This window comes from Globicephala melas, chromosome 2 (genome assembly GCF_963455315.2).
Source record: "Globicephala melas chromosome 2, mGloMel1.2, whole genome shotgun sequence".
Lineage (NCBI taxonomy): Eukaryota > Metazoa > Chordata > Mammalia > Artiodactyla > Delphinidae > Globicephala > Globicephala melas.
The window spans coordinates 148617274-148639723 of record NC_083315.2 but is presented as its reverse complement, the minus strand read 5'-3'; the positions used below and the strand labels follow the sequence as shown (position 1 = coordinate 148639723).

General features: G+C 37.7%; 1 protein-coding gene across 8 annotated transcripts in view; it reads left to right on the top strand.

Annotated features, from left to right (window-relative positions):
- The window catches only part of NUMB (NUMB endocytic adaptor protein), a 187354-nt gene that overhangs the window by 73068 nt on the left and 91836 nt on the right, over positions 1–22450 (top strand). For 7 of the 8 annotated variants that reach the window (XM_070044990.1, XM_070044989.1, XM_030831639.2 and 4 more), the window contains exon 3: positions 16832–16916. The exons of the other annotated variant lie outside the window; for it this stretch is intronic. The gene's annotated coding sequence lies outside the window, so the exon portion shown is untranslated. The remainder of the gene's footprint in view (positions 1–16831; positions 16917–22450) is intronic. 8 annotated transcript variants of the gene reach the window in all.

Genomic DNA, 22450 nt, shown 5'->3' with positions numbered 1-22450 from the left:
CCCTTAGGAGGTTATTCAGAGTCTGTTTTTTCTTTGTGTTATGTGCTTACCAGGCTGAGTAGCCACTGTATTCTAGTAAGAAAACCTATTGCCAAAACACCCAATAGCAGAGAACTGTCCTACTTAATACTGACAAGTTAAAAAAAAAAAATCTTTGGAAATGTACCAGCATTGGATTAACTTCTTCCTTCTCTTGTGGTGGATAGGGTGGAGTAGAGAAGAGGATGAGAAAGGAGAGTGAACTGCTGCAGGGGAGTAAATGAATATTTAATTACCTGAAATGATTTGATTAAAGGCTATTCACTGTACAGCACAGGAAACTCTACTCAGTGCTCTGTGGTGACCTGAATGGGAAGGAAATCTAAAAAAAGAGGGGATATATGTATACGTATAACTGATTCACTTTGCTGTACAGTAGAAACTAACACAACATTGTAAAGCAACTATACGCCAATAAAAATTAATTTTTAAAAACAGCTATTCATTTGGTACAATTTGAAGGCCTCTAAAGTGCAGCAGTTCTTCTTGGATCACTTTAAACTTTGGGGGGAAAAAAAAAAGCCCTAGGAAATTCCTAGGGCTTTCATGCTAATAATCTAGAAAAGCCCTCTGGTTAAGGTTGTCAGTCAGCATTTCCTGAATAATTGGGGTTTTTTGCAGGAGGATATGGTAAATTTATTAAAAACTTTCAGTTATAGTTTTATCAGTGTAGTACATTTCAGAATTGATAGATATTGAAACAGAGAAGAATGTTTGGAATATTTATTTGTAGCAAGTGACTATGGGCCTTAACTTTATCAAACCCGTTTCCACTGTTATCCAACCAAATTTTCACTACTCTCAGTATCTCAGTAATTAGAGCTGTGCTATTCAGTACAGAAGCCACTAGCCATATGTGGCTATTTAAGTTTAAATTAATTAAAACTGAATAAAATTTAAAAGTAATTCCTCCATCAAAGCCACATTTCAAGTGCTTACTAGCCAAATGTGGCTAGTGGCTACCGTATTGGGTAGTACAGATATAAAACATTTTCATCATTGTAGAAAGTTCTGTTGGATACGATTGTTCTAAAGTCTGCCTCATTCTGTCATTCTTTAATTTTTGTTTCCCCACCTGGGCACTGTTGACATTTTGGGGAGCATAATTTTTTGTTGTGGAGACCTTATACGATGTTTATCAGCATCCCCGGTCTTTACTTACTAGATGCCAGTAGCACTCACCCAGTTGTGACAATCAAAAATGTCTCCAGACATTGCCACATGTCCCCTGGGAGCAAAATCAACCTTGTTTGAGAACCACTGACTACTTACACATATTAGTGCTGTATCAGTTAGTTTTTACTTAAAAGGCTTAGTAGCTTAAAATAAATCATTTAATAGCTCATGGTTCTGTGGATTGTCAGTTTGGGGTATATTGGTCTCCGTAGTCTGGTGGTGGTTTGGCTAGGGCCAAATGGTATAGAATAGCCTCACTTATATGTGTGTTGGTTGGCAAGCTTTTGGCCAAGGTAAGGGTGTGGGAAGTTTGTTCTCCATGTGTTCTTTCCAGCAGGCACATTCATTCACCTGATGACTCAAAGTTCTAAGAGTAGCCGAGAGATTGAAATGTGCAAGCACTTTTAAAGTCTCTGCTGTATCACATTTTCTAATGTCCCATTGGCCAAAGCAAGTCATATGTCCAAGCCCAAATTCAAGAGGTAGAGAAAATGAATTCCACCTCTTGATAGAAAGAGTAGCAAAGTCACATTGTAAAGGGGTGTGCATAAGGAATGGGAGGAATTATTGTGGCCATTTTTGTACACAGTCTACTGCTATTATTTTCTGGACACTACAGGTACCTTACAGCTCTTTCATTCCATTTATCGTTCCCATTTTGGGTTTTGTTTATTTGTTTGGGGTTTTTTTTGCTTTGTTTTTATTTATTTTTTTATTGTTTTAAATAATTCATAGTTATTTAATTTTACTCATGTTTTCTCTTTCTGGTGTTCTTGAGTCTTTCCTGTGTTATCATGCTTTCATCTGAGAGTATTTCTTTCTTCACAGATAATTTCTTTTTAAATTTTTAAATGAAGTATAGTTGATTTACAATATTGTGTTAGTTTCAGGTATACAGCATAGTGATTCAGTTATATGTATATATATTTTTTCAGATTCTTTTCCATTATAGGTTATTACAAGATACTGAATATAGTTCCTTGTGCTTGTTACTTATCTGTTTTACATATAGTAATTTGTATCTGTTAATTCCATACTCCTTATTTATCCCCCTCTTTCCCCTGTGGTAACCATATGTTTGTTTTCTATGTCTGTGAGTCTGTTTCTGTTTTGTGTATAGATTGATTTGTATTATTTTTTAGATTCCACATATAAGTGATAACATATAATATTTGTCTTTGTCTGACTGACTTCACTAGATCATTTTTTTCTTAGTGTGAGTCTACTGGTAGTGAATATTCTCTTTTTGTCTGAAAGCACTTTTTATTTTGTTTTCACTTTTAAAGGATATTTTCATTGGGTATAGAATTCCAGGTTGGTAGTTATTTTCTTTCAGCATTTTAAGTGTATCATCCCATTGCCTTCTGACTCCATTGTTTTTGTTAGAGAGGTAATGTCTTTGGTTTTTCATGTTTTCAGTAAGGCCTTTTAGGCAGTTTTCTTTGTATTTAAGGTGCTTGAGTTCCATAGATACTCTTGAATCTGTAGCTTGATGTCTTTTGTCAGGTTTGGAATATTTCTTCTGATATTGCTTCTGCCCCACTCCTGCACTGACTTTCTTCTGGGGTTTTAGATGTGTGCTAGATCTTTCTCTGCATCCCATATATCTCTCATGTGCTGTTCGGTATTTTCTTCCTTCCTTCCTTCCTTCCTTCCTTCCTTCCTTCCTTCCTTCCTTCCTTCCTTCCTCCCTTCCTTCCTCCCTCCCTCCCTCCCTCCCTTCCTTCCTCCGTTCTTCCCTCCCTTCCCTTCTCTTCCCTTCCCTTCTCTTTTCCTTCCTTCCTCCCTCCCTTCCTTCCTTCTTTCTGTATTTTCCATTTTTTTTTTTTCCCTGTTCTTCATCTGGATATTTTCTGTTGACCTATTTTCTATTTCATTTAGTGTCCAATCTGCTGTTACAAGAATCTGTTTTATTATTAATTTTTTATTATGTATTTCTTAGTTCTAGAATTTTAATTTAATTATTTTTCATTTGTTTTTGTAGATTCTACTTCTTTGGTGAAATTCTCATCTTGTCATCTGTTTTCCTGAACATATTAATCACAGTTATTTTAAAGTGTGTGTCTAATAATTATAATATCTGGATCCCCTTTTGGTCTTTTTCTATTGTCTGCTTTTTCTCTTGGCTTTCAGTCATCTGGTCTTGTCTCCTAGGATTCCTGGTAATTTAAAAAATGAATGTCAAACATTATGTATGAGAAATTATAGAGGCTCTTGATGGTGATATTGTTCTCTAGGGAGGATCTAATTTTCTTCTGGTGGTAGTTAGAAGCAGGAGCAGATGACCCTGATTCAATACAGGCTTGATGACTTGAGGCTTTGTTTTAAGCCTCTTAAGGGCTGGTTTAAATCCAGTTTCCCCTTAGTCCAAGAGCGCTGTCCTTCAGAGGTATCAAATAGAATCCTGTGGTGTTTGCCAGGGCCTCTCCATCTTGGCAGGCCCTGAACTGTAATTTTTCTTTTCCTGGCATTGTGAGACTACCAAAAATTCTACTTACCATTTTGCTTTAAAATAGGGACTTTGCTTGGTTTTTGGCCTCTTGGCCCCACACAGGTTAGAATTCAGTAAATAGCCTGAGGGCAAAAACAGTACAGGATGTCCAGACTCACTTTTCTATGGTTGCCTTCTCTCTGAAATCTTAGCCCCTCAAATCCTGCTTGTCTTGATAAGCCCTGAACTCTGATTTCTGTCTCTGCAGGCCTGTAAGACTACTAAAAGCTCTAGTCTGCAGCTAGTTGCCTCAAGAGGAAAAAGTAGTGTAGAATGCTAGGCTTAACTATGCATTTCCTTTTTCGCTGGTATTTTGGTTTTTTTATTTTTTGGCTGCGTTGGGTCTTTGTTGCTGTGCACAGGCTTTCTCTGGTTGTGGCGAGCAGGGGCTACTCTTCGTTGCGGTGCACGGGCTTCTCATTGCAGTGGCTTCTCGTTGCGGCGCATGGGCTCTAGGTGTGTGGGAGTTGTGGCACACGGGCTCCGTAGTTGTGGCACCCGAGCTTTAGAGCGCAGGCTCAGGAGTTGTGGTGCATGGGCTTAGTTGCTCCATGGCATGTGGGATCTTCCTGGGCCAGGGCTCAAACCTGTGTCCCCTGCCCTGGCAGGTGGATTCTTAACCACTGTGCCACCAGGGAAGCCCCTGGTATTTTGACTTCTTACATCCTGGCTGCCTTCGTTATTTTATTTATTTTTTTTTATAGTTTATCTTGCCAAGAGAATTGGTCTGATCTACTCTATAATAATTTGTAATGGATGTCTCTACTTATTAAGTCATTTATTAAATAATATTAATAATTTATAATAATAAAGCAGGGCTTCCCTGGTAGCACAGTGGTTAAGAATCCACCTGCCAGTGCAGAGAACACGGGTTCGAGCCCTGGGCTGGGAAGATCCCACATGTCGCAGAGCAACTAATCCTGTGCACCACAACTACTAAGCCTGTGCTCTAGAGCCCATGCTCCGCAACAAGAGAAACCACCACAATGAGAAGCCTGCGCACTGCAATGAAGGATAGCCCCCGCTTGCCGCAACTAGAGAAAACCCGTGTGCAACAATAAAGACCCAACGCAGCCAAAAATGAATAAATAAATTTATTTTAAAAAATAATAAAGCAATATTATAAATGATTTAAAGCATATATTAATCGTTGTAGTGAACTTAACGTATGGGTATCCTGCCTTTATGCAGCTTATATTCTTGTAGGGAGGAGAGATACCAAGAACACACTTATTTATTTATATTGTGATAAACAGTAGAGGAGACGTACAGGGTATTATGAGCTTATTATAGAGATTTAGTTCAGATGATGGGGGTGGTCAAGGATAGCTACTTTGAGGAAGTGATATTTGACCAGCACTCTGAAGGATGAATAGAATTATTTAATATCTCTGAACCAGAATTTTCCCATGTGTTATATACTAATAATAGAAGCAATAATAGAAGGATTAAATGAGCTCTAATTGTTAAATGTGCTCAATAAATGGTAGGCCTTTTTACTATTGTACAACTATAAACCATGAACTCTGCTTTCAAGGTATCTGAGCTCTATAGGACATGACATATACCAATAGTTACAATCTATAACTATCTCATTTGTAAACGTCTACATTTTGTGAGGCTTAACAAACAAACTTCTCATTTACCCCCTTAAGCCTACTCCACCTTCTGTCTTCTGCATCACTGTAAACGGCAACTCCATTCTTGCGATTGCTCAGCCCAGCAACCTTAAGGTCATTTTTCATTCTTTACTTTCTCTCACTCTGTATATTCAGTTCATCAACAAAATCCTGTCAGCTCCATTCTTTTTTTTTTTTTTTTCCATTCTTAAGATATATCTTAAGATACATGTCCTGGAAAATGACTGTGGATTATCGTAAATTTATTCATTTGGTGATTTCTCATGCAATTGCTGCTCCAGGTGTGGTCTCTTCTTGAGCTGAGGGCACATATAAAAATGGACCACCTATCTCTCTGACCTGTCTTACCTCCACTGCTATCACTCTGGTCCAAGCAACTATCACCTCTCACCTGGATTCGTTTAATAGCCTCCTAACTAGTTTCAGCTTTATGATCTGTTTACCTACAGTAACCAAAATGATCCTTTAAAAATATGAATCTCATTCCTCTTGCTCAGAACCTTCTAACTAGTTTAGTTAGTTTAATAACCTCCTAACTAGTTCCAGCTTTAATAGCCTCCTGACTAGTTCCAGCTTTATGATGTTTACCTACAGTAACCAAAATGATCCTTTAAAAATATGAATCTCATTATTCCTCTGCTCAGAACCTTCCAGTGGCTTGTCTTATTAAGAATAGAAGACCAAGATTTATTGTATTTCTGATAAATAGGCCAAATATCCTGTGAAACCCTTTGAAGCACTTGGCTTCCTTTCTGACTTCAGTTTCTACCTTCCCTTCACTGTAGGAGCTGCAGCCACATCATCTCCTTGCTCTTCTCTAGCACAGGGAACATAGTTCTGCCTCAGGACTGGTACACTTATTCCTTTGACCTGGAATGTTCTTTCCCACCTCTCTACTTGGGCTTACCCTCTCGCTACTCAATACCTTCAGAATTGTCTGCTCAAGTATAACCTAATGAGCAAAGCCTTCCTTTATCACTTTATTTAAAAGAGAGTCCTTTCTATCTACCCTCCAACACCAACACTTTCTTTCCTCTCACCATGCTTGATTTTTCTTCATAACATAACATATATTTGTTTCTCTATTATTTTCACATTCTCCCCAAATAGAATACACCACCAGGAGGATAGGGACTTTGGTTAATTCTCTGCCTTATTTCCACAGTCTAGAAGAGTATCTGTCCTATAAATGGTCCCCAATTCATATGGTATGTTTTCTGGTTCAAATAACAATGTTTTTTACAAACTGCATTAAAAAATAATTCTAGAATTAAGAAGCAGCACTTAGATGTTTTTGTCTAATATAGGAAGAGGAACTGTTACTCTTGAGACATGTTTTTGGATTAAGATATAGAAATGTGGGTTTCTTTTTTAATTGAAATATAGTTGACAAACAGTATTACATTAGCTTCAGGTGTACTACATAGTGATTTGATATTTGCATACGTTATGAAATGGTCACCACGATAAGTCTAGTCCTTATACAAAGTTATTGTAATTTTTTTTTTTTTTTTTTCGGTACGCGGGCCTCTCACTGTTGTGGCCTCTTCCGTTGCGGAGCACAGGCCCCGGATGTGCAGGCTCAGCGGCCTTGGCTCACGGCCCCAGCCGCTCTGCGGCATGTGGGATCTTCCTGGACTGGGGCATGAACCTGTGTCCCCTGCATCGGCAGGCGGACTCTCAACCACTGCGCCAGCAGGGAAGCCCTGTACTATATTTTTAAATTTTATTTAATTGATTAATTTATTTTTGGCTGTGTTGGGTCTTCGTTGCTACGTGCAGGCTTTCTCTAGTTGAGGCGAGCAGGGGCTACTCTTCGTTGCGGTGCGAGGGCTTCTCATTGTGGTGGGTTCTCTTGTTGCAGAGCATGGGCTCTAGGCATGCGGGCTTCAGTAGTTGTGGCATATGTGCTCGGTGGTTGTGGCTTGTGGGCTCTAGAGTGCAGGCTCAGTAGTTGTGGCACACGGGCTTAGTTGCTCTGCAGCATGTGGGATCTTCCTGGACCAGGGATTGAACCCATGTCCTCTGCATTGGTAGGCAGATTCTTAACCACTGTGCCACCTGGGAAGTCCTCTAATATTACTGACCATATTCCTTATGCTATATGTTATATCCCTGCAGCTTGTGTATTTTCTAACTGAAGGTTTGTATTTCTTCACCTGTTTCTCTACCTCTACCCAAAATGTGGGTTTCTTGATCGTTCAGGTAGGTGAGTTGATAACTGGGTAAAATGCTATACACAAAGGGCAAACATATATGGTTCCATGCCTACTTGATCCTGGAGAGAAGTCTTTTTGGCCTGTTGTAAGTTTCCTAATTGGGTCAGGTCTTTTTTTCTTTTTTTTAACAGACTTTATTTTTAAGAGCAGTTTTAGATTCACAGCAAAATTGAGCAGAAAGTACAGGGAGTTCATATATTCCCTCTGCCTCCACATATAAACAACCTCCCCGACTAGTAACATTTGGCACTGGAGTGGTGCCCTTTGTTACAATCAATGAACCTACATTACATATCATTCTTACCTCAAGTCTGTATTTTACATTAGGTTTCGCTCTTGGTTTTGTACATTCTATGGGTTTTGGCACATATATAACATATCCAACATTAGAGTATCATATAGAATAGTTTCATTGTCGTGACATTTTCTGTGTTCTGCCTCTTTATCCCTCAAAACCCTCTAGTCCCTGGCAACCACTGACAGTCTTTTTAGTGTCCCCATATTTTTGCCTTTTCCAGAATGTCGTAGAGTTGGAATCATACAGTATGTTTAGATTGGCTTCTTTCACTTAGTAATATGCACTTAAGGTTTCCCCATGTCTTTTCATGGCTTGATAACTCATTTCTTTTTAGTGCTGAATATTATTCCATTCTTTAGATGTATCACAGTTTACTATTTATCCATTCATCTGTTAAAGGACATCTTGGTTGTTTCCAAGTTTTGGCAGTTATGAAGTAAGCTTTTATAAACAACCATGTGCAGGTTTTTGTGTGGAGTTTTCAGCTCCTTTGGGTAAGTACCTGGGAGGAGGGGATTGCTGGATTGTAAGGTAACAGTATGTTTAGTTTTGTAAGAAGCTGCCATACTCTTCCAAAGTGGCTGTACCATTTTGCATTCCCAGTAACAATGAGTGAAAAGTAACTGTTGTTCCACATCCTTGCGAGAATTTGGTGTTGTCAGTGTTCTGGATTTTAGTCATTCCAATAGGTGTATAGTGGTATTTCATTGTCGTTTTAATTTGCAGTTCCCCAATGGCATATGATTTTGAACGTCTTTTCATGAGCTTATTTGCCATCTGTATATCTTCCTTTTTGTTTAGAAATTTATTTGTTTATTTATTTATTGGCTGTGTTGGGTCTTCGTTGCTGCGCGCGGGCTTTCTCTGGTTGCAGTGAGCGGGGGCTACTCTTTGTTGTGGTGCATGGGCTTCTCATTGCGGTGGCTTCTCTTGTTGCCGAGCATGGGCTATAGGTGCGAGGGCTTCAGTAGTTGTGGTGTGTGGGCTCAATAGTTGTGGCTCGCGGGCTCTAGAGGGCAGGCTAAGTAGTTGTGCACGGGCTTAGTTGCTCCGCGACATGTGGGATTTTCCCAGACCAGAGCTCAAACCCGTGTCCCCTGCATTGGCAGGTGGATTCTTAACCACTGTGCCACCAGGGAAGTCCTGTATATCTTCTTTGTTGAGATATCTGTTCAAGTCTTTTGCACATTTTTAAAATTGAATTGTTAGTTTTAAGAGTTCTTTGTATATATACTTTAAAATATTTATTTATTTATTTTGGCTGCGAAGGGTCTTAGTTGCAGCATGCTGGACCTTCGTTGCAGCATGCAGGATCTTTAGTTGGGGCATGTGGGCTCTTAGTTGCAGCATGCAGTCTTCTTAGTTGTGGCATGCAAGCTCTTAGTTGCGGCATGCATGTGGGATCTAGTTCCCCAACCAGGGATCGAGCCCAGGCCCCCTGCATTGGGAGCGTGGAGTCTTACCCACTGGACCACCAGGGAAGTCCCTCTTCGTATATTTTGGGTAACAGTCCCTTGTCAGATGTGTCTTTTGGAAATATTTTTTCCCATTCTGTGGATTGTATTCTCTTCTCTTGACAGTGTCTTATGCAGAGCAGAAGTTTTTAATTTTATGACGTCTAGCTCATCAGTTATTTCTTTCACAGATCATGCCTTTGGTTTATTTTAAAAGTGATTATCATACCCAAGGTTGTCTAGATTTTTTCTTTCTGTGTTATCTTCTACAAGTTTTATAGTTTAGCAGTTTACATCTAGGTTTCCGATGCATTTTTAATTAATTTTTGTGAAGGGTGTAAAATCTGTGTCTAAATTAATTTTTTTTGCATGTAGCTGTTCAGTTGTTCCAGTATCATTTATTAAAAAGACTATCTTTTCTCCATTATAGTGCCTTTGCTCTTTTGTCAAAGATGAGTTAACAGTGTTTATGTGGGTCCATTTGGGGCTTTAAATTTTAGAATGAGTTTGTTGATGTCTGCAAAACAACTTGCTGGGATTTTGATTGGAACTGTGTTGAATCTATAGATCAAGTAGGGAAGAATTGATACCTCAACAATATTGAGTCTTCCTATCCATGAACATGGATTATCTCTCCATTTATTTAGTTTATCTTTGACTTTGTTCATCAGAATTTTGTAGTTTTCAAGATCTTGTACATATTTTGTTAGATTTGCCATAAATTATACCTAAGTATTTAATTTTTTAGGTGCTAATGTAAATGTATAATTTGTAATTTCAAATTTCACTTGTTCATTGCTGGTATACTATAAGAAAGTGATTGACTTTTGTATATTGACCTTGTATCCTGCAACCTTGCTATCGTTAATTGCTTATTAGTTCCAGGAGTTTTTTTGCCGACTCTTAGATTTTCCATGTAGATGATCATATCATCTGCGAACAAAGACAGTTTTACTTTGTCCTTCCTATTCTGTATACCTTTTATCTCCTTCTCTTGTCTTATTCCATTAACTAGCATTTCCTAGTTAATGATGTTAACTAGGAGTTATATGATGTTACAAAGGAGTGGTAAGAGGAGACATCTTTGCCTTGTTCCTTTTTTTAAAAAAATATTTATTTATTTAGCTGCCCTGGGTCTTCAGTTGCAGCATGCGGGCACATGGGATCTTCAGTTGCGGCATGCTGAATCTTTAGTTGCAGCATGCGGGCACATGGGGTCTTCAGTTGCGGCATGCTGAATCTTTAGTTGCGGCATGCGGATTTTTAGTTGCGGCATGTGGAATCTTTTAGTGGTGGCATGCAGGATCTAGTTGCCTGACCAGGGATCGAACCCGGGCCCCCTGAATTGAGAGCACAGAGTCTTAACTGCTGGACCACCAGGGAAGTCCCTTTGCCTTGTTCTTGATCTTTTCAGGAAGCCTTCTAGTTTCTCATGATTAAGTAAAATGTCAGCTGTAGGTCTTTGTAGGTGTTCTTTATTAAGTTGAGGAAATTACTCTCTACTCCTAGCTTGCTGAGAATTTTTATCATGAATGAGTGTTGGATTTTGTCAAATGCCTTTTCTGTATCTCTTGATATGATCATGTGACTTTTCTTTTCAACCTGTTAATATGATGGATTGCATTAAATGATTTACAAATGTTGAATCAGCCTTGCATACCTGAGAATAATCCCACTTGGTTGTGGTGTATAATTCTTATTATACATTGTTGGATTTGATTTGCTACTATTCCTGGTCACATTTTTATTAATAGTTTCATTGGACCCTTTCATGGCATGGTGATCAAGTATTCAGTTGAAACTTTGAAAAATAGCATATATATGGGATGACAGCATTGAAGTCAGATATTTTTTCCCTCCATAGACTGAATTGGTTAAATCTAGCAAGATAGAATCTAGAACACATTATATAAAGATTTTTTGAGAATCAGTTTAATATGTGCAGTTAATGGCACAAACTAACTGCCTGCCTGTTTTTTAATTCCAGCTCTATCACTTAGAAGCTTTGTAACCTTGAGCAGGTTGTTTAACCTCTTCATTTCTCAGTTTCTTCATCTATAAAAGGGATGTACTAATGATACTTATCACGTAGGGTTGTTTTGAAGTATAAAAGAAGTAATATATATAAGTCATTTAAAATAATACCTGGGACGTGGCAGGGACTATTAACTGTTACCTGTGGTTATTATAAAGTTCTGCACTTAGGTTCAAACAAACCCAGTTGTTTAGGATTTGAGTGGTATGGTCTAGCACAACTGAGAAAGATTAGCTAGCTTAGTCTTTTGTTGATTGTAAATGTAGGGGAGTGATAGTGTGATCTGGTTAGGATTAAAGGTCTAAAAGAGTGGTTAACAGCCCTGATAGTGCCTCTGTCAATTTCCCACTAAAATCGTTTGAAGAAAAAAAGAAATTTAATATTTTGAGTTTGAGATTGATGGAAAGCCCTTTGCCAGAGTCTAGGAGAGATATGTAATTACTTACAAAGTAGAGGATCTGGATTGAGAAAAACCAACCTAAATATTTCTAGATTTTGGCTAAGATTCAGTGAAAGAAGGAAGGAAAATGTCTTATGACTTTTTTCTCATAGTCTGTCCCTGGGCCTGTAGATATAAGGTTAGCACCAACTGAAAAATTGGATTGCTCTTCTTCTCTCCTAATGACTTTCAAACTTAAAAAAATTATTCATATAAAAGGAAGCTTTCTTTTTTCAGTGAGACCTAAACTGGACATGCTATATAATATTGCAAACTATCTTGTTGAATTTTTTCTATAACTTTCATCTTTTAACTAACTATATACAGTTTACTTAGGTTTATAGTTTATCTCTCCCACAACTAGAATTGTAAGTCCCATGAAGGCTTTTTTCACTGAAGCACCTACAACAGTGCCTGGGACAACATAGACACTCAGTGAATGTTTGCTGAATGAATTGGATGAGCAAAATCTCAGACTAAAGCTCAATATATTATATCAGTGAAAGCAATAGCATCTTGAATTCAAGTCAGGGCAGGGACCTGGAGTTCTACCCACTGGGTCCTGCCCTCTTCTACCCTGTGGCATCTCTCTAAGTAGCATGAAAACTATTTTACAAGTAATATCTTGCTGTAGTAGGGTTTGCCCATTTCATTTTATCCTTCTTTCTATATCTAGAAACAGTAATTCCCGGAAAACAGCTTGGCCTCAGTGGGATGGTGGTAGATACATGTGATTGGCTACAGAAAGGCTCATTTCTTGTGGGAAATATACTTTCTAAACTATGAAGTTGTATTACAATCACTGGTTGAGAGAGAACCCCTGGTAGCATTGCATGTGATATCAGTGCAGAATATCAGAGAACATTGTCATGCTAATGTTTTAGATACTAACCAAAACAAAACAAAAAATCAGCAAAGAAAATCAATAAAGTTGGGATAAAACCCTAAAATATAAACAGAAACAAATAAACCTGTGTTTCAAGTTAATAACATAATTTAAATAACATAATATAAACAAATTAATAACATAAACACACAAATTAATAAACCTGTTTCAAATTAATAACATAAATAACATGTTTTTATATTAAAAACATAAAAGGAAATCAATAAAGTTGGGATAAAACACTAAAATATAAACAGAAACAAACCTGTGTTTCAAATTCATAACATAAACACACTGAAGGGAGAAAGTAAGCCAAATAACTTTTGAGCATCCTATACTTTGAAATTCAAGATAAAAGGAGCTGTAAACAAATAACAAACCCTAATTTGTAGGCTGTTTTTTGTAATGGTGTGAATTGGTAATTTTGAAACTATTTTCTATCTATTTTAGGACTCAACAAATGAATGAGTGTATTGAGGAAAATGGGAGCCAGGTTTTTCTTTGTCGGAGAAGGGAGTTTTAGATATAAGGAGGAAAAGACTCCAATGAACCCTGTGACGCTGGATTTGAATCAGAGGTTATGAACTCATGGTTTTTAACATTTATTTATATAAAGACAGAGAAACATACATGTATGCATGTATACACTTACGTATCTTTCCCTTAGAGACATATGTGTGTATTTGTATGTATACATATATATGTGTATGCATATGCGTAGATGTATTTGTGTATATTCCAGCTTTGTTTGCTAAGAGACCTAGAAGCAGTTACAGTGAACACACCTAACTCCCACATGCTGGTTTCAAAACCATTCTCCACTTAAAGGAAACCACAGCTCCTTGGAGAAATGGATGATCCCAGGAGGAACTGGATCAGGGAAAGTACAAGAGGAGGCTGGAACATATTATTGTTGCAGAAAGTAAGGAGATAGTCAAAGAATGGTGGGGACAGTCAAAAGGAACAGGAACCAGTTTGGAGAAGCATCCACTGGCCAAATGAATAATGATAGTTATAGATTATAACCCATTGAAAAAATAAGAACCATACGAATATAAGTAAGTGAATGAATAAATTACTAAGTTGGGGAGAAGTGAAAGTTATTCATTAAAATGGCTAATAGGTGTAGAATTAGAAAATGGAATTAGAAAATGACCATTTTGGAACAATTAAAATAGTACTTTCTCACAAGAATCTTCTGCAGGTACCAAAACTATGGGGTGAAAGTTTGATGAGGAATATATTTACGTAGTCTCAAGACAGTTCCTAACGAAATATTTACTTATTACAAAGAGAAAAACAATAACTTCACAGTGGAGAAACTTGGCAGATACTCCTTAACCAAGTGATCAAAGTTAGCATCACTGGTAATAGAACCCACTAGCCTCTTGCAGCTTCTGATATGATGCAGTGAGAAGCACCTACCATGACTTTGTGACATTCCTACAAAAATGCATAGCCTGAATTTAAACATGAGAGACCATCAGACAAACCTAAATTGAGGAACATTCTACAAAATAAATGGTCTGTGTTCTTTAAAAATATCAGTCTTAAAAGACATAGACAGACTAAGGAACTGTTCCAGATGGTAGGATTCTAAAGAGACATTACCACTAAATGCAGTACATGATTCTGAATTGAATTCTGGACTGGGGAGATCAGAGGACATTTTTAAATGGACATTTAATGGCTTTATAGGACATTTTTAAGGCAGTTAATGACATTTGAATATGTGCTGTAATTATATAGTAGAAATTTTAACATTGACACAATACTGATTTGGTTAGCTATACTGTAGTTATCTAAGTGAAAGTGTGTGTTCCTAGGAAACTACTTGAAAATATTGAGGGCCGAAATGCTACAGTGTCTGCAACTCACTCTCACGTGGTTCAGAAAAAAATGTGTGAGGAAGAAAGAGACTGACAAAGCAAATGGGGCAAAATGTAAATAGTTAGTGATATTTGCAAATTTTCTCTATGTTACATAAAAAATTTAGGTAAAAAATTTACCTAAAAATTCCTAAATTAAAATATTTGAGTTGTGATTGAACCGACTTGACCTTATCAGTGATTTGTAGAACTCATGAAAAGGACAGAAAAATTATTCTCATCATTTAGAGAAAGTAGAGTAGTGAAGGAAATGCTGATTAGGTAGAAAAACTCCAAATTGTTAAGATACAGAGTCAAAGGGCCTGATTTTTTTGTTTGTATTTCCGTCCTGGCGTAGTAACCTCGAGTACCTCATGTCGTATGTTCATTTCCTTAAACTTTTATAAAATAGGTAGTTTAAGGATTTCCTGAACATTTCCTATATAACTAATAAGTTTTCTTTAAAAAGGTGCTTTGTAAAAATTAGATGACCTTTGTTCCAGACAGATAATTTCACAAATTTATTAAGAAAATTTGGGGCTTCCCTGGTGGCACAGTGGTTGAGAGTCTGCCTGCCGATGCAGGGGATGCGGGTTCGTGCCCCGGTCCGGGAAGATCCCACATGCTGTGGAGAGGCTGGGCCCATGAGCCATGGCCGCTGAGCCTGCATGTCCGGAGCCTGTGCTCCACAACGGGAGAGGCCACAACAGTGAGAGGCCCACGTATCGCAAAAAAAAAAAAAGAAGAAAAATTGAAGGCCATTTTTGCAATTATTTGTTAAAAGGGGATATTTTGGGGGATGGAAGTTATTTCCTTATTAAATCTTTGAGCTACAATGAACACACAGTCATTTTAATAATTATTTTAATGTAATACGTTATTTTAATTAATATAATTCATATTTTAGACTAGTAACCTTCATAAAAACTCACCTTGATGATAGTAATTTTTTTTTTTTTTTTTTTTGTGGTACGCGGGCCTCTCACTGTTGTGGTCCCCCCCCCCCCAGTTGTGGAGCACAGGCTCCGGGCGCACAGGCTCGGCGGCCATGGCTCACGGGCCCAGCTGCTCCGCGGCATGTGGGATCTTCCCGGACCGGGGCACAAACCCGTGTCCCCTGCATTGGCAGGCAGACTCTCAACCACTGCGCCACCAGGGAAGCCCAATGATAGTATTTTTTTTCAAAATATATTTATTTTTGGCCGCATTTGTCTTTGTTGCTGCACGCGGGCTTCTCACTGTGGTGGCTTCTCTTGTGGTGGAGCACGGGCTCTAGGTGTGCAGGCTTCAGTAGTTGTGGCTTGCAGGCTCTAGAGCACAGGCTCAGTAGTTGTGGCACACAGGCTTAGTTGCTCTGTGGCATCTGGGATCTTCCTGGACCAGGGATTGAACCCGTGTCCCCTGCATTGGCAGGCGGATTCTTAACGACTGCACCACCAGGGAAGCCCTGATGATAGTATTGATGAGCTGTTTAACAAAATTATCCTATAGGATTTTTGTATAATATAATTCCTAGTTTTCCTTTTTTAAAATGATCGTTGTATTGTATTGCTAAAATCACCCCCGTCAAAGAAACACCTAACCTTATCACAGATGGATGTATTATTGGTAAATGCAGGTATTGATAGAAATCTCATTATTCATTGTAAAATTATTTTATTGAGGTTCTAAAGACAGCAGTAGTGACAGTTTTACTTGTTTTGACTAGTGTAAAATGCCAGGTGTAAAGGGACACAATCATTCTTTGGTGGTAACGATAGTTGTACCCTACTTTGATGACATGTTTATTTCTTTATGTTTTTCTCTTAAAAAAATTTCTTCCCACCAGTGCCAGGAATCACTCCTCCTTGACACCGCTCTTCCTCGTTTGGGCCCCTTGAATACTACTAGTCTTAGAAAGTGTATGCGTGGAATGGGATTCGTGGGAGTTGTTATCAACAAACAACGTCTTATCTATTTGTCTCTTTCTCTATGTATATATGGTATTTTATATTTCAGAGATTCAGTAATTTACCTCTAGGCATTTGACTTTTATCCAGGGGAATTATTTATTATGAGTTAGAGGGTATTATGGTTCTGTTTGTATGGGAGTCTTATAGTTGCTGTGGTGACTTGGAGTGGTCATCTTCATTATTTATAATAAAGCCCTGATTTCTGGGGGAAATTGTGAACCTCCTCTATTTTGTGTATCTGTTGTTTTGTTTGGATTTACATATCAATGTAATGTAGCAATAATTATGTTACTAACAACAGTTTTGTGAGATGTTTATTATTCTCATTTTACAGATGAGGAAACTGAGGCTTGGTGAAGTTACGAAACTTGTCCAAAGTCACACAGCTTGTAAAGGGCACAGTCAAGATTCAGAGCCAGGTCTGTCCAACTTCAAAACTCTTAATCATGGCCATGAAACTTTGAAATAGCTGTGAAGTGTCAACCTATGATAAGTTGTATTGATATTAATATTGCTTAACTGTTGTTTAACTCTTATTGATAATTTTTTTAATGGTGAGTTTTTTCATCCATAGTAATTTTGTGTATCTTTTAAATATCGTGAAAAGAAATATAATATAGTAATTGAGGGTCTGGGCTCTGGAGACAGCTACCTGGGTATGAATCACTAAGCGTCTCCACTTACTTGTGTGACGTTGGGAAAGTTACTTAACTTTTCTGTACCTCAGTTTTCCTATCTGTAAAACGGTGATAGTAATATTATCCACCTGATGAGGGTTATTGTGAAGATTAAATGATTTACTGTATACAAAGCACTTAAAACAGTGCCTTCCACACACTAAGCATTCAATAAGTATTAACTATTAGTATTATCATCTCCTAACAACCAGTAAAACAGATGATCATTATTTTTAATACTCTATTAGGAAATTTGGATAAAGCAAAGTTTAAGCAGCTCATGAAATCTATGTAAACCAAAATTAAAATTGAATAAGTTAGACCTAAAGAAAATCATTCATTTGATCAAGTTCAGATCTGTTATAAAAGCAGACTGGGCAACTGCTTATCGGTCTCACATGTACAAAGGGTATTGTATGTGTAAGCACCACACATAGGTCCACTAGAGGTACCCTTTGAGCTCAATATGATCATTGTATGATGAATGTGTTTTGTCTGTTTTCCTCTTGTAAGAGGAATTTGTATTCAAAATAAATGTTTACATTTTCAGGTGACTTTTAAGGAGATGGTGTTTTGGCAATGTTCACAGATAATTATCAAGAATGAAAACTTTACGTGTTATGTAAAATGTTGGCAACATTTCATCACTTGCAGGAGTGGTTATTAGAACTTACATTGTGGTGATTGTGCACACTGAATGACCTTTGAATCAGTGGGACCACAGCACATTCAACTAGAACTCGGCCATGTACCGATCATATGCTCCTCACTCATACTTGTTCCTTGCAGCTGTCAGAATTCTGAAGTGTGATATCAACTCTTGCTACAATTAGTTAAAAAGTATATATAATTAGTGCTTAATAAGTTTATACCAATTGCAAAAATATCCATCAAAGTGAGTAATTTGAGTCAAGTTACGTAAAAATTCATAAGCTGTTATTAAAAATGGGACTTGCTTGTATATGAGCCCAAGATTCCAGAAGCTTTAATCTACACATGCATTTACTTTATTCTCTTTATTTTATGATATTGAGCCTTCCTTTCTTTGAACATAGTATATCTTTCTAGCTATTTAGATATTTTAAAATATTTTTCAGTAAAGTTTCTTTTTCTCTGTAAAGGTCTCTCAAATGTCTTAAATTTAATTATTAGATACTTTATTTGTTGTTACTATTGTAAATAGTACGTTTTTCCTCTTTTTTTCCATTTTGTTTGCTGATAAGCTTTTTTGGTATATAGATCTATGTTTAGTACCTAGTTACTAAAGTATGATGATTGTAATTGTGTCTTCCTTTCCAGTGCTTAGACTGTTTCTTTTTCTTGCCTTACTATGCTAGTTAGGACTTTGACTACAGTATTCAATACAAGTGTTAACAGTGGGCATTTGTTTTTGGGTTTTGGTTTTTTTTTAAAAATTAATTTTTAATTATTTATTTAATTTATTTTTGGCCGTGTCGGGTCTTAGTTGCGGCATACAGGACCTTTGTTGTGGTGTGCGGGCTTCTCTCTAGTTGTGGCATGCGAGTTTTCTCTTCTCTAGTTGTGGTGCGCAGGCTCCAGGGCACGTGACCTCTGTAGTTGTGGTGCACGGGTTCCAGAGCGCATGGGCTCTGTAGTTGGCAGCATGTGGGGTCTAGTTGCGGCGCATGGGCTTAGTTGCCACGCGGCATGTGGGATCTTAGTTCCCTGACCAGTGATTGAACCAGCATCCCCTGCATTGTAAGGCAGATTCTTTGCCAGTGGACCACCAGGGAAGTCCCAGCAGTGGGCATTCTTATATTGCACTTAGTTTTTAAAAGGAAGTGCTCCTTATGTTTTACCATTAAGAATAATCTTTGCTATAGAGTTTTGTTAGATACTCTGTAGGTTAAAGGCATTTCTGTTGCTATTTGGCTAAGATTTTGTATGTGTGTGAAGAATGAGTATTGAATTTTTTTTTTTTTTGAGTATTGAATTTTATCAGATGCTTTCCCTACATTTGTGAGATGGTCATGTGGTTGTCCTCATTCTGTTAATATGATGAATGACATTTATCAAGTTTCTAATGTTGAATCACCTTTCCATTGCTGGGATGAACCCAACTTAATCATGATGGTCTTTTTAAATAACATGTAGTTGAGGGACTTCCCTGGTGGTCCAGTGGTTGACACTTAACACTTCCACTGCAGGGGGCGCAGGTTCGATCCCTGGTCAGGGAACTAAGATCCCACATGCCATATGGAGTGGCCAAAAAAAAAAAGTGTAGTTGAATTTAACTTATTAATATTCCATTTAGAATTGTTGTATGTATGTTCACAGATGAAATTGGTCCATAATTTTTATTTCTTATAGTATTGCCCTTATTTGATTTGGTATCTAGATTATGCCAACCTTAAAGAATGAGGTGGGAACTAACCCCCCCATCCCCACCTCCCAGAAGGATTTGTATAAGACTCGAATGGTAGGGCTTCCCTTGTGGCGTAGTGGTTTAAGAGTCCGCCTGCCAATGCAGGGGACACAGGTTTGGGCCCTGGTCCGGGAAGATCCCACATGCCGCGGAGCAACTAAGCCCGTGTGCCACAGCTACTGAGCCTGTGCTCTAGAGCCCACAAGCCACAATTACTGAAGCCTGTGCGCGTAGAGCCCACGCTCCGCAACGAGAAGCCACTGCAATGAGAAGTCCGCGCACCGCAACAAGGAGTAGCCCCTGCTCCCCGCAACTAGAGAAAAGCCTGCTTGCAACAATGAAGACCCAACGCAGCCAAAAATAATATAAATAAAAGAAAAAAGAAAAGACTGGATTGATCTATTTTTTGAAAGTTTGGTTGAATTTCTGTTTGACTCTCTGGGCTTAGTGTTTTGGGAGGAGAGGTGTGAGCTTAGTGTTTTGAGGGGGAGATATGTATTTGGTTTTCTAAATGGTTTTATCTAGGATTTCTGTTTCTAGTTTAGCCAGGTTTTAGAAAGTTTTTCTCTTTTTTTTAAGAATCCATCCACTTTGTCTACGTTTTTAAAGTATTTGGCATAAAGTTGTTTAAAGCATTCTTTTTGTTTTAAATTTCTGTTGTGTAAGTATTTATCTCTGTCTTTTTTATTCCTCATATTTTTTGTGCCTTCCATTTTTTCCTTCATCAGTCTTGCTAGAGATTTTATGTATTTTCTTAGCCTCATCAGAAAAACAGTGCTTGACTTTGATTTTCTCTATTGTATGTTTCCAATTTCATTAATTTCTGACCTTTCTCCCTTCTTCATTTTTAAGGGAAATGCAGGGTCTAACATAAGGACAGTGGGGTGTCTCCCAGTTCCCAAGGACAGGCTTTCATTAGGGATTAAGAACAGCTGGAACCAGGGCTTACAATGGTACTAGGACCTTACTTCTTTCTCTTTCCTTTAAGTCTATTTCTTTCTGTCTTGCTATCAATTGGCTTTTCTACTCTTCAGTCTACATGGCAGAAAATAGTGAAAATGAGTCTCTGAAATTTGATGTCAGTTCCAGCTTGGTGTGCTCTTGATTCCTCTAGAGATTTCAGATTTTTCCATGTGCATACTATCTTTCAGAAAATTTTCTCTTTAGAATTCTCTTTAATGAGATTTTCTATAGTAAACTCAGTTATTTTGTCTGAAAGTCTTTATTACCTTCTTTAGGTATAAAATCCTGGGGTGGTAGTTATTTTCACAGTCATCGGAAGAAATAATTCCACTGTCTTCTGGATTCCATTGCTGCTATTGATAAATCAGCTGCCAAATAGTTCTTCACTTAAGCGAATTGTTTTTACCTCGGACTGCTTTTGAGTTCTGTGATTTTTGATTTTCTGAAGTTTCATATGTTGTGTCTAGTTATCGATTTCTTTTATTTATCCTATGTGAGATTTTGATTGTGAACTGCTTAGTTTCCTTGGAAAAAATATTTGTGGGTGTTCTTTGAGGCCTAAGAAGGAAATGCATTGCTTCAAGAGGATTTACGTCTGTTTTTTTTTTTTTTTCCAGATGCCTCAGGTACTACAGTTTGGTGACTAGATTCATCCTTTGAGGTTCTGGACCACCCAAAGGAATTGAATTTGGGTTACAATTATGTGCGTGGGCTTGCTTGTCTTCACAATCTCTTAGGAATCCTTGTTCTCTTTTGCCACAGGAAGACAAATTTCCTTGTAGTCCTTTGGGGATCCTATGTGGCAATGGGTGGACTAGGTTTACTTCTGGTTCACTTGTTTCCTGAGGATGAAACTTTTGGTGGGGTGTGTGTGTGTGTGTGTGTGTGTGTGTATGTATGTCCCAGCTTTATGAAGAAAGGGTCTTCTGTTAGATTTTCCATGTTGGGTGGGTCTTGAACTTTGACTTCTGTTCTTTGCCAGGAGATCATCAAATCTGAAGCTCAACATTGTCAGTTAGGCAGATGTCTATAGGACAAAGACAGTTTTATTAAGCCACTTATCTCTTTCTTATAGATTTTGGTCTGGTTATTCCTTTACCATCTTTTGAGCTCCTCGATACTTTTAATATTTTTTGAAATAAAATTTTATCCATCACTTTTAGTTGTTTTCAGTGAGAGAATTGGGTGAATAATCTAGCCTAATATGTTACTGGAGGTGGTCTTTTGTTCTAATTTCCTTGGGTTTTCTTTATTCTTTTTCTGATTCCTTCAGATAGATGTTTAGCTCACCAGTTATTAGCCTTATTTTCTAATATAAGCATTTAGAGCTATACATTTGTAAGTGGCTCATGAGGTTTGAAATAGAGTATTTTCAGTATTATTAACTACACATTTTTAAGATTTTTAATTTGCTGTTGTGATTTTCAGTTATGCTTGCCTCCTTAAGCCATGACCCAGGACCCACAAGTCAATTGGAATTTTGAAGTATGTGGATTTTAAAAGATTTATTCTGGGACTTCCCTGGCAGTCCAGTAACGACTTCACCTTCCAATGCAGGGGGAGCGGGTTCGATCCCTGGTTGGGGAGCTGGGATCCCACATGCCTCGTGGCCAAAAAACCAAAACAAAACAGAAGCAATGTTGTAACAAATTCAATAAAAACTTAAAAAAAATGATCCACATCAAAAAAATCTTGAAAAAAAGATTTATGTTTTTGTTATATTTAACTCACCTTTAAAAAGAAACAAGATTTTCAATTTGTATTACAAAGCAGGACTCAACTATGCTGTATACAAGAGACACAAGGTGATATAGAAAAATAAAAGGGATAGGTGAAGATATACAAGGCAACTGGAAACACTAAGAAAGGAAGAGTTGCTCTGTGACCATTCCTTTCAGTGGCTTTTTGTCCCCTTCCTGATAGCAAA